Here is a 12,374-nt window from a genome sequence, read left to right on the forward strand (position 1 = left end):
GAGTCACTAACAACTGGCAAATCAAGGCGGGGTGTCTTCCTGTGAGCAGGGCCCTGGTTCATGCAGGGATGAACTCAGGGCAGGCGTCTGACCTGCTTCCTCCAGGAGGTCAGAGTAGATGATCACGGCTGGCTTTACAATCTCAGGGGAGGGTTAACCCTGGCAGCGCCCGCCCCGCCTGGAGCAGAGCAGGGTTAACCCCTGGATTGCCAGCCTCCCGAGGCCAACCGCTGGGTTTAACCCCCTCAGCGCCAGGAGCAGGGTTTGAATCCCCTTGGCACCCAGCTCTGAGGAGAGGGATTAGCCGCCAAGACGCCAACCTCCCTGTCCTGGGAGTAACGTTTTCACTGCAGGGAGTCCCAGAATTAACCCTCTCGGTGCCAGGCCATGAGGAGTAGGATGTTCCCACACTCCTGCCTGGGCCCAGGGCTCTGGCAGCAGCAGGGTTAACCTGCATTCTTTGGGTAGCACTAGGGAGAGACCAAGACCGGGGGGGCAGAGCCCTGCGGGGGAGGGAATGGACTCTCTGGCCCCAGCCCTAGAGGAGGTGGGGCCCTCCCCCCCACTGCTCAACTGATGGATTGACCTGCCATGGCCCCGGCCCCTGATTGAAGGGGGGAGGGAGGGTCTATGTCAATTAGGAGACTGAGTTGTTCTGTGACAGGTAGACCCTTGGCAGCCATAGTAACCCCCATCCCACCCCCATGCAGCAGGGGCGGGGGTAGGTGGGTTCGGGGGAGGTGGTTTCCAAGTGCAGCATAGCTCACACTGACGGACAGACTCTCAGAAAAGCTGCTGCCCCTAAGGGGATCCTTTCCCTCTTCTCAGCCAAGGAGCCCCAGAGCTGTGGGGACACGAAGGAAACCAGCTTCCTACCCTTCTCTTCCCCCCCAGTGTGCTAGGATCAGCCCCTGCACTGTGCAGGGTCCCACCCAAGGCTGCACAGGGAACCAGTGATAGCCGGAGATAGAACCCAGGAGTCCTGGCTCCCAGAAGCGCCCCCCTATTCTAAGCACTAGATTCCTACCTATTGCCAGGAGTCGTGGTTAACCACAAGTCCATCATTGCCGGCTGATCAGCAAGACAGAAACGCATCCACCAGCAGACACTATGGCCCCATGCCACGAGCTGGCCGGTGCTCAGCAGCGCAGCAGGCACCTTGGTGGTGGGTGAGAGAGGCTTAGGCTGGGAGGGTGTGTATCCAGCCTTCAGGTCATGGAGGATTCATTTCCTCCAGCTCATAAAGTATCTCTAAACAAAGCTCCTGCAACAATGAGTGTTTGTTCCCAGCCCGGAAATGACAAGAGGGCAAAGGACGCACCTTCCTGGAAACCAGCGAGTGCTGCAGCAGTGGGCGAGTGACAGTGCCTGACCGCACAGTAACTGCTGACCCCAGGGTGGTGCTAGGGGCCTGGGCTGCAGGGAGCCGGGTGGGGGTGCAATAGGGGGCGCTGGGCTGCAGGGAGTTGGGTGGGGGATGAGTAGAGGGTACTGGGCTGCAGGGAGCTGGGCAGGGGCACAGTGGGGGGTGCTGGGCTGCAGGGAGCTGAGCGGGGGCACCGTAGGGGGTGCTGGGCTGCAGGGAGCTGGGCAGGGGCACAGTGGGGGGTGCTGGGCTGCAGGGAGCTGAGCGGGGGCACCGTAGGGGGTGCTGGGCTGCAGGGAGCTGGGCAGGGGCACAGTGGGGGGTGCTGGGCTGCAGGGAGCCGGGTGGGGGCGCAGTAGGGGGTTCTGGACTGCAGGGAGCCAGGCAGGGGCCTCCCCGAGGGCTGAGCTGGTCTCTGCTCCGAGGACGTGTATGTGGGTCATGGGTTCCACAGTCGCTGCAGCACTGCAGGCCTAGTACAGACACAGGGCGTCAGTGTGAACACAGCTCACACCGCGATCTGCAGCCCTGCTCCGTCGGCCCCAGTGCAGAGCATTGGCGCTGGAGGTCGGCGCTGGAGGTTGGCTCCAGCAGCATGGCCAGACCAAGCGCTGATCTCCCTGTGCAGACAAGGCCAAGGTGGCTGACCCACCTGCCAGCCTCCTTACACTGCTGGTGGGACTGGGCGTGGCCGGCGGAAGCGCCTACTTCAGGCCAGCTCCATTTCCCAGCAGCTCCTGGCACTGGAATCACATCCCTCGCCAGCCCCTGCCTTTCCTGCCCTCACATGCTGACCACAGGCCTGGGGCTGGACAAGGGAAACCTCCCCACAGCCCCCGGCTGGCTCTCATTCACGCGCCCAGCCAGTGACCCCAGCGATCCTTTCTTGCCCATTGACAAAGCTGTAAAATACCCCTCACGGGAGATTTCCTTCCAGCCTAAAAATAGCCCTCCGAGTGTGTGTGTGTTATCCCGCCAGGTGTGTGTGTGTGTTATCCCACCAGGATGTGTGTATGTGTGTGTTATCCTGCCAGGTGTGTGTGTGTGTGTATTATCCCACCAGGATGTGTGTATGTGTGTGTTATCCTGCCAGGATGTGTGTATGTGTGTGTTATCCTGCCAGGTGTGTGTGTGTGTTATCCCACCAGGATGTGTGTTCGTGTGTGTTAGCCTGCCAGGTATGTGTGTATGTTATCCTGCCGAGGTGTGTGTATCGCTGTATGCATGTGTGTGTTATCCTGCCAGGAGGTATGTATGTGTGTGTTAGCCTGCCATGTATGTGTGTATGTTATCCTGCTGAGGTGTGTGTATCTCTGCATGCTTGTGTGTGTTATCCTGCCAGATATGTGTGGTGTGGGAAAGTGGGTGTGAATGTGTGGCTGTGTGGAGGTGTTACCCCTCCGGGTATGTGAGTGTGGAAGGTGTGGGGGTAGAGGTGTGTGTGTGGGGAGGTAGTATGTGTGTGTGTGGGGGGGAAGTGTGGCCCCCGCCCCCTCAGACACAGAAAGAGCCAGGGGGATTGGCTGCCCCCCCCCCCCCCCAGCCATGTCCCAGCCCCACAGTCAACATTATATCTCAGTCTCAGGCCCCATGTCCCAGACCCCCCTCCCCATTCTCTCTTCCCATCTGTGTTACCTGTCCCTCCATTTCTATTCCCAGCCCCTCGGGCATCTCCATGCCCTGGGGTCCACGTGGTCCCTCAGCCAGGCTGAGGCCCATGGGACCAGGGGGAGCAGGGAAATGGCCGCTTGTGGTGCTGACCCCGGGGGCCGGGAGACATGAGGATGCAGAGCCGGGAGGCTCACCAGGAGGGTGGTTGTGTCAGGGGCCTAGAGAGGGGCTCCCTCCCGACCCTCCACCCCACAGCCAGGAGGATAAAGGCAGAGCTGCTCTCTCTACCCCACGGAGCCATGCCAGGGCCCTGCCACCCAGGTAGCGCCCATGGGCCTGGCAATTGGGACTGGGACCCCGCTGCGGGTGCTGGGACTGGGTCTGCCTCCGAGCCAGGCTGCAACATGGAACTGGGGCTCGGGTGCCAGCCATGTCCGACTTGGGGCCCCCTCTGGCCTGGGACAGGCCCAGGTTCCATTGCAGGATCAGAATCCACGGCTGCTTGGGTTCCTCCTGCCCCCCTAGGGGCAAGGAACTGCCCGTGGCAGAGAGCCATGAGAGGGGCTCTGATAGGCCTGACCCACCTGGGGCCAGCAGGGGACGGGTCAGGGACGGCCCTGACTGACCGAAGGAGGGCACCCCGATGGCAGGAGGAAGAGGCGAATCCCCCCGGCGATGGGGCGGAATACCCACAATCTCCAGAGCTGGGAAAGTGAGGTCCTGGTTTGTGGGGGAAGGAGGGAGATCAGAGAGCACGACAGGTGGTGGAGGGTCCAAGGTGTGTGTGGGGGGGGGGCAGAGAGTGCCAGGGATGGGGGCCAGCCTGGGTGGGGGCAGAGGGAGCCCAGAGCAGAGCACTGGTAAGGGTGGAAGCAGGTTGGGTGGAGCCGGGAGGGGGAAATGTGCTGGAGGAACAGCCAGGATAATATTCTGCAGGGGGCCCAGTTGGGAATAAACCCCACGGGAAGGGCCAGTGGCCCCGTTGCTCCCTGACGGGGGGATGGATCTGGCTGGGAATCTTCCCAAGCCTGTAGGAAGGACCAATCAGCTGCACAGGTACAATATGGGAAGTGACTGCTGGGAAGGAGTGCTGCGGAAAGGGATCCGGGGGTCACAGTGGAGCACAGGCTAAATATGAGTCAACGGTGTAATGCTGTTGCAGACAAAGCGAACATGATTCTGGGGTGTATCAGCAAGAGTGTTGTAAGACAGACACGAGGAGTAATTCTGCTCTGCTCCGTGCTGATACGGCCCCAGCCGGAGTATTGTGTCCGGTTCTGGGCGCCACATTTCAGGAAAGATGTGGACAAACGGGAGGAAGTCCAGAGAAGAGCAACAGAAACGATGAAGGGTCTAGAAAACATGAGCTATGGGGCAAGACTGAAAGAACTGGGTGTGTTCAGCCTGGAGAAGAGACGGCCGAGAGGGGACATGAGAACCACTTGCAAGCACATAACAGGTTGTTACAAGGAGGAGGGAGAAAAATTGTTCTGCTTACCCTCTGAGGACAGGACAAGAAGCAATGGGCTTAAACTGCAGCAAGGGCGGTTTAGGTTGGACATTAGGAAAAACTTCTTAACTGTTAATGACTGGAATCAATTGCCTGGGGAGGTTGTGGAATCTCCAGCACGGGAGCTTTTTAAGAGCAGGGATGGCCTAGAAATTACTTAGTCCTGCCTTGAGTGCAGGGGACTGGACTAGATGACCTCTCGATGACCCTTCCAGACCTATGAGTTTATGTACTTCCTGCCAGGTTCCTGCCCCTGGCCCCTGAGCCACGGTCCCAGAGCGACACCCCAGGAGTCTCCCATAGATCCCTGAACATCGGGCTAGGGTTCCGGCCTTTGACACACGGCGCCATCTAGTGGCTGAACCGTACAATAGCGTTTAACATCCCATGACTTGGGGTCTATTTAAATCATGGAGAAATCACCCCTTTTTTCACGGGTGGGTCACGGCATGAATGGCAAATTTCGTGGCTGTTACAGCCACAAAACTGGCTATTTATGCCATGACCCACCCGTGAAAAAAGTGTGATTTCCCTGCAGTGTGTCTTATCCTGGGGGCCCCAACCCAAAAGGTGGTCAGAAGCCTATTGTAGGAGCATTGTGGTATTGCCAATCTTACTTCTGCGCTGCTGCTGTCAGCGGTGCTGCCTTTAGAGCTGGGCAACCGGAGACCAGATTTCATGGTCTGTGATGTGATTGTCACCGTTGAGAATTTGGTAGACCCCCTACCTGTGCCATTTCCCCCTTTACGTTTTACCTTGCTACCCCTCACACTATTTACTCTTTCACACTGTGAAGTTCACTACGGATCAGTTTGTCACGCGTCTCCGAATTGTGCCGCTTTTCTAATGACAGGACCCGACTGTGTAACAACTTGGCCATCCGGCCATCTATGGTTCTATGATTCGTTGCAATGACTGACTGGTCGGTTCGGCGTTCTTGAGTCTTTGTCGTCTTGTTCTGCAGCCACCCTCGGTAGAGTTTGCTCTGCGGATTGCTCTTGCTACTGTTGACGGTGATGGTTTCTGTTGAACTCTCCGCTCTTGGTCTCGATCAGATACGATCTGGGTGCTGAACGCTTTGTCTTTGCAACAGCAGGAGTTGTCCATTTTCCCCCCCTCCATCCAATTTGACATGAACACAGACACCTGGCAGTTCTCTATGAGTGACATCTATTATATAAGGGTTCGTAACCTCTTTTTGTCTTTTTATCTGATTTGGATACTCTCTTCACGTCTGGTTACTTTGGAGATTCTTTTCCAGAACTGGAACAGCTGTCTTCCCAGCAGGAGTTGTGCTGGACTATAGCCAGTAGCTGCTATTGGGGTTGAAGAACAAGGAACGGGTCGATCTTCCTGCTGTAGGATTTCCTTGGCTGTCTGGACAGCTCTCTCAGCCTCTCCATTCACTTATGGGGAATGTGGGCTCCTAGGACTGTGATCAAAACCAGATTTCATTCAGAATGACTTTAATTCTGTGAATTGTGGGCCATTGTCTGTCGCCAGCTGCTCCGCAGTACCAAAGTGAGCAAAAGTGCACTTCATTTTCTTGACATGCGGCATGTTACGTCTTTCAAGTACATTATTTCCTTAGACCTGGAAAAACAGTCCAGGACCATCAGGTAATGTCCTCTGAAGCTGCATGAATCTGCAGCTAGTCTTGGCCCAGCCTTGTCTGGTAGCGGCGTTGTTATTAAAGGTGCTTTATGTTGTGTTGGTTTGTTAGTTCTGCAAAATATTTTCTTCCTTATGTCCTTGCTGATGCCTGGCCACCACATTGACCGCTCGGCCTGCTCACAGAATTTAGTTGACTCTGATGTTCTTCATGGATGAGGTTCAGCATTTCTTCACTCATTCCACTACAATTGCCTTTAATCAGGAGTCCATTTGACTCACCTAATTGTCCACGTACCACAAAGTAATCTCTTGGCACTTCCTTCGTGTCCTTTAAATACTTGAGCCAACCACCCCAACGTAACATAAAACTTCCTGAAGTTGCATGTCTGTCGGGGGTGTTTTTTTGTAGCTGGAGTAGTTTCTTTTCTGACACTGGGCTGTATTTGTTCACACCATCCACGTACATCTTTACATCACCTTCCAGCTCACGGGTAGTTGAATGAGGTGTTGGGCTCCATGAGTCTCTGCTACCACCAGATTTTCCTCAGGAACATATTAAACAATTGGGTTAAATCACATTCAACTTAGCAATAGACATCGGCATCTCAGCAGTGCTGGGTCCAGGTCTTTTCCGTTCATGAGGGTTACAAGCGATTTATGGTCTGTTAGCAGTGGAAATGAGTCCAGTCCACACAGATATCTGTGAAAGTTCTTCCATGCCCATACGCTTGCCAGGCCCGCCTTTCCAATCTGTGCATACCGCTTTCTGCTTCTGTAAGCGTGCGTGAGCAAAACACAACCGGCTTCCACTCAGAGCCAGGTCGTTGCAACAATATGCCACCTAGGCCACAGCCGCTTGCCTCCACGTCCACTACTGCGGGTTTGTTCACATCATAGCACTAGAGAACTGGAGGGGTGGAAATCATTTCTTTTACCTTCCTGAAGGAAATGTCTTGATTCAGCCTCCACAGCCAGGACGCGTTGGACTTCAATAGTCCATTCCATGGTTTTGTCGCTGTGGAAAGGTCTTGTAGGTGGTGACCAACGAAGGTAATTTACCATCCCCAGTACGCATCTCACTTCTGGTTCCATTCATTGGTGCATTCAAGTCTTGAATTCAAGTCTTTTGCTTTTCCTTTCTCAGCGCTCGGACTGATTCCACCTTTCTGCATTGTCTGTCCCAAAAGCTCAATCTGAGGGAGGCAGAAAATGCACTTTTTCTTGTTTAACTTCAGTCTAGACTAACTGGGGAGGTTTAGGAATTTGTTGAGGATTTTGTTGCGTTTTTCTGTCAAAGATCCAGATATCAGAATATTGTCTATGAAAACGATGACTCCATTTGTGTCCATTAACATTTCCACCACCTTTCTTTGGAAAATGTCCTCCCTAAAGGTAATCTTCAAAAGCAAAATCTCCCAAGGACTGTGAGAAATGTTGTTAACTTAGAACTCTCTTTGGCTAAAGGAATTTGCCCAAATCCACTCCAGCCATCCAGCTGGGAGAATACTGTAGCTCCTGTCACTTTGCGGAGGAAGTCAGCCAGTGTTGGGAAGCTGTATCCTTCTCTCACAACAGTTTCATCAGAAACAGATTTGGTTTTTTCCCCATTTTTCTTTAAAACTGGTACCATGGGACACGCCACACTGTTGGTTCAGAAATTTTCTCAATTATGCCAATCTGCGCCATTCTCTTTAACTCAGTTTCCACTTTATGAAGCAATGGGATAGGAATCCTAGGCGGTGTGTGTACGCTAGATGGCTCAGCACGGTTTCTTAAGGGGATCTGTACTTGATCTCCTTTCAAAAGTCCATATGTTCCATTGAGTTCTTCCGGCTTTCACACTAGCCCCTTGTACTGTTGCTCTGTGGTTCTTTGGTCACATTACACACACTCTGAATGCAAAGATTTTGTCCTTGGCAGTTGTTTCTGTGGTGAACTTGGCCCATGCAGTTCAGAATCCCTCCAGGGCTACTCAGAGCCGCATCAGGTGATTTCAGTTCAGGGAGGGGTGGGAGGTGATTGCGAGCTCCTTCTGAGGTGACTGACGTCAGCTCGAGTCAGTTTTAAAATCAATACTCTTGCCATGAATATTCAGTTTCACTCTCCAGGCTGGCTCTGTGTTTTCACATGTGGCAGGGCCCAGAAACAACGGCTCGTGATTGTCTGTAATATGACTGCTTTGGTGCAGCGAACGGCTGCCAAATGTCTATATTGGTAACTTTTTATAACCTGTGCCTTTGGCGATACATACATCTGCTGGGCTATGGCTTTTTCCACACCTTGTGCACGGAGGCTGAAAGTCTTTCAGTGTTGCCTGGAATTTGTCCCTCTTAGCCTGAGATCTTATGACAGTTACTTTTAGCCTTCATGCTGTTTACAGCTTTTAGGTAAGTTTCAGGTTTTCACATTGCTCCTTCCAGTTGAGTAGTTCCCGCTGCTTTGCTCTCTGTATAGCTGTGTGTAGAGGTCAATCCGGTTTTTATTTTTGGCTGTTACACCCACTAGCCAACCTGTCTCTGATATTTTCATGTTTTGCATCCCCAAAAATCACAGGTTTCAGACAATGCACGTGGAGCTCTTATAAACATTCAACGTTTCCCCCTCCTTCTTGAATTTACTGGTGGAAACATCCTACCCCCACATTTCTCAGAGGTATAAAGTATGCATCAAACATAGCCCGTGACTTTTATCATCATCTGTTGTGACTGTCTTCAGTAAAACCAAAGGATTTAAAGTTGTGCTCTGCCTGCTTCCCCACGGCATAAATTAAAGACAATACCTGAATATCTCCAGTTTCCAGGTGGGTTTGTAGCAATTCAAAATCTTGTACAATGCTGCTTCCGGGCTGTCCACTGCAAAGGTTTGTCAAAGCCAAAGTTCTCTGGGGTGTTGAAGAGCAGCATGGTGGTGCCAGCCTGCAACCTGTGTTGCTTTTTTCCTGCTGGTTTTATTCTTTTCGGACACTACTTTTACTTCTGACCCCATGTCATGTACAGCTTCTACATGGTAGGCTACAGGGCGGCTGCTGCTTGTACGTCAGGCTCCTGTACCAGACACAGGCTGGCTACAGAGCTTCCTTCTAAGAGAGCTCCATACCAGATGTGGTCACTATAAGATCCTCTAATGCTGTGCCCCTACCATATGAGTGAGGCTAGTGTAAATACGGTAGGTCGCACACACACCAGCTGGTGGTTGCAAAGATAATACAGTTAAGCATCCATTACACCCAGGGGAAAGGCTGGGGGGCACCGTTGCTCCCTGGTAGGGGGTGGATCCAGCTGGGAATCACTCCTGCAAACATGGGTCCACCAAAGCCCAGCCTGGCCATAGCCCTGGGGTCTGTGGGCCAATTCCAGTGCAGCGCTCAGCTGCTCTCCCTTGATCAGAGCTGACCCCTCCCAGTGCTGGTACTGGTAGGTGGCAGACAACACACTCATAGAGAGGGAGCATGGCACACAGGGGCAGTTCTGCAACCGGCACAGGACCATTCCTAGCACCAGACGAGTGCCCTTGTCCTGACGATGACCCAGGAGGTCAGCGTCCTGCTCCAGGCAGCGCCCAGCACCTCTGAGCAGGAACCATTCTCAGTCACTTCCTGATTGGGAACAATGGGCCATGAATCACCAGCGTCCCTGGGAGGGCGCCCTGCCGGGAAACTTCAGCTGCCCCATTTCTCTTCCTGTTCTGGATGGTTCTGCTGCATCTTGGTGCTGGGCGAGGGTCCCATGTCCCACCCCAGAGGTGGCTGCATTTGAGTGAGGGAGTCCTTGTGGAAACAGCCCTGCCCCAGAGATGGCTGCATCTCAGCACCATGCCAATGATCCCTGTGGCTGTACCTCAGAGCTGAGTTTCCAAAAGGCTTCGATGCAGTTGGAGGGATTGTGAGATGAAAGAGGCTCATGAAATGTCCGAGACCCTCTGCCAAGGCCCTTTTTGTCAGCCTAGCTCAGCCCACGAACCTTCTAGGGGGCAGGGCGGGAACGGGCCTCACTCCAGGGACTGTCCCCCTGGGCGACCAACCCTAGAGAAAGGCTGTTTAATAATTAGCAATGATGTTGATGGCCGTGGCGGAGTTCCTGGTAAGGCCTCAGCACCTACAGGGCTGGAGCTGGATTGCAGTGGGGCTGAGACCTTGCCGCGGTCTCCTGCGCAGAGGTCAACATCAGGGGGCTTCCCCCTCGCCGCGTAGCACCGCGATCAGCATGCAGCAGCCTGGCTTGGTACCAGCCTGGCCTTCCCTCTGCCAGCTGTGCCTGTGAGGTTTGGGAGCAGGTGATTCAGGGCTGGGAGGGCTGGTGGTCTCAGGTGTCACTGATTGTCTCACTCACGTCCAACAGGCGGCTATAACAGCCCCTAAGGGCATATCGCTCTGGGAAGCTATTCTGGGAATAAGGGCGGGTGGGAACCGATAGGCAATTGCCAGCACCCTGCGTGGATGCATCTGGGATCAGTGGGTTTTTCTGGGTAGTTTTCCTGCAGGGCACTCTGCTGCAAAAGCTGCTTTTTTGGGGGGGAGAAGGGGGTTGGCTGGAATTTGTTCACTGAAAGGGGTTTGGGTTTTGTTTTCTCAGTAAACGAGGTGCAACGTTTCACACGCACATACCACAAGAATTGTGGATCTGTTTTTTTCAGTTTTGGAAACAGATTTCTAAATGACAAAATGTGAATTTCCAGGGGCCGGGCATTTTTTCTAATGTGTGTTTCAAAAGAGTGGGGAAATTGTCATGTTCTCTCGCTTCTTTTTGCTTTTTTATTCCTGGATAAGATGGAAGGGGGAGTCTCTGACTTTTGCTTTTCACAGGGGAAAAGAGAGGAGGGAAGTTTTTGTTTAAGGGGGGCGGGGAGATAATCACAATTGAAATGAAAGGTTTTTATGTGACTTTTTTTGGCCCATGCCCTTGTTTGCATGGGAAAGTTTGACCAGTTACACCAGCATAACCAGGGCTCACTTGTTAATCAGAGCTTCGAGCACCCTTGGCTATTGTGATCTTCAGCCCAAGAACCCAACGCCCTCAGCGGATGGGGTGCGAGCCCCACCGTGCAGACACAGGGGCACGGGGAGTGGAGGGGCCTGTGCCCAGGCTCACCGAGAGTCAGGGGTGAAGCTGTGTTTCGAACCCAAGGCCACAGTGATTGAGCCAGTGGCTAATGACACGGAGGGCTTAACGGGAGACCTCAACCAGTCAGGGAGCAGTGAGGGCCCCGTCTCGCCTTGATGAGCCAAGCTCATTGGCCATCGGGAACTTCCAGCTCTCCTGGCTGTTGTGGGACTTGAACCCAAGCATCCTGGCTCTGAGGTCAGGGCCGTCTCCAGCCCCTGGGGCAGGCTCTGGCAGGCTGCCTGCAGTGGAAATGGGGGACGGAGTGTCATTGCAGAAATGAAGCCAGCTGAGTTTCAGGTGAGCTTGTCCGTCCCAGGCGTGGGGCTAGGGGGAACCCCCTCACCTCCACCCCCTGGCACTTCCCTCCTCCAGCAGATCAGCACCAGTGAGACCAGAAAGTCCCAAACTGGACCCACAGCACCAAGCTGGCAGTGAGCGCCCCGAGGAGGCCGGGGAGGCTGCAGGGCTTAGACAGCCGGATGATGCTGGCACTCGGCTTGCGCAGAGCATTTTGTTTGAAAACGGATTTTTCAAAGTGCTACAAAATCCGCCAGGGGGCTCGGATTACCTTGGGAATCGCTCCACCTCCCCGGGAGCAGGCGGAGGGGCAGGGGTGCCAATTTGGGGTCTCTTAACCAAGGGGCTCCTGAGATATGTTGCCTGGAAGAAAAGGACCTCGCGGGAACATTTTCCCATCCTTAGAATGGTTTTCTGGGCCCAGCTGGGGCTCAGAGCGTGGCGTCGATCTGTGCCGAACTGCGGCTGCTCGGCCTGTCGGGCTCTGACCCCCGCCCAGAGCCCTCCCGCCAGCAACAGATGAGGATTTCCCAGCGGTTCAGTCTGGCCGCAGAGATCTGGGATCTGGCCTAACATGCCTCCAGCGCGGGTCACACGCTGCAGTGAGCGGCTGGGTAGGAGCGGGGCCGGCTGGCACGCTGTGGCGGAGACGACTGGCCTGCAGCCCTTGCCCGCAAAGGCCACCTCAGGGCTGCGAGTTCACGTCCCAGCCCTGGTGGGTGATGGGTTGAGAGCAGAGGGGTCGCGTGAGTGACAATCTCAGAAAGTGGCTCTGAACGCCATGGTCTGCTGCAGCTTGTGCTGCTAAGGGCTGGGTCTGGTGCATGATGCAGGGGGCGGGATGCTTGAAAGATGAAGAATCCTGCCCCTACTA

The sequence above is a fragment of the Emydura macquarii genome, unplaced genomic scaffold (assembly GCF_026122565.2).
Source record: "Emydura macquarii macquarii isolate MOO-44397 ecotype Brisbane River unplaced genomic scaffold, CSIRO-AGI_Emac_v2 contig_1790, whole genome shotgun sequence".
NCBI lineage: Eukaryota > Metazoa > Chordata > Testudines > Chelidae > Emydura > Emydura macquarii.